Here is an 882-nt window from a genome sequence, read left to right on the forward strand (position 1 = left end):
GCTCCTGTGAGCAGCTCCTGAGAGAGTCTCCAGGGCCCAGAGGCTGTTCCAGACAGGCTGCTGGAGGTACCAGCGTTAGTTTCTTCTTTTTTTTGTCTTCCCCTGTTCAAAGATTTGATTAAAAAATATGTCTGAGACCAAACTCAGACTGGGCTCCTTTCCTGTGGCTCAGGGCTTGCTCCAGCTCGGGCTTCTTTTAGTGTCACCAAGAGGTAACGTGGCCATGGCTGGAGATGGCAGGGGGACCTTCCCATGGCCACATCTGGAGATGGCACAGGGACCTTCCCATGGCCACATCTGGAGATGGCAGGGGGATCTTCCCATGGCCACATCTGGAGATGGCAGGGGGACCTTCCCATGGCCACACCTGGAGATGGCAGGGGGACCTTCCTGTGGCCATGGCTGGGGGGGGGCCAGGGGCCCTGTGGAGGTACCAGCGTTAGTTTCTTCTTTTTTTTGTCTTCCCCTGTTCAAAGATTTGATTAAAAAATATGTCTGAGACCAAACTCAGACTGGGCTCCTTTCCTGTGGCTCAGGGCTTGCTCCAGCTCGGGCTTCTTTTAGTGTCACCAAGAGGTAACGTGGCCATGGCTGGAGATGGCAGGGGGACCTTCCCATGGCCACATCTGGAGATGGCACAGGGACCTTCCCATGGCCACATCTGGAGATGGCACAGGGACCTTCCCATGGCTGTGCCCCTGGCTGCCCTGGCCACCAGCCACAGGCACCCTGGGCAGCCCTGGCTCACAGGCAGCAGCCGTGGTGCTGCCTTCCCACGCATCCCACAGGGATGTGGGCTGGGGAAGAGCAGAGCCTGGGGAGGGCAGGGCAGGGGAGGAAAACACCCATTAAACCACATCAACTTTTCATGACCCGATCGTA

The sequence above is a fragment of the Chaetura pelagica genome, unplaced genomic scaffold, assembly GCF_000747805.2.
Source record: "Chaetura pelagica isolate M959 unplaced genomic scaffold, ChaPel_1.0 scaffold152, whole genome shotgun sequence".
NCBI lineage: Eukaryota > Metazoa > Chordata > Aves > Apodiformes > Apodidae > Chaetura > Chaetura pelagica.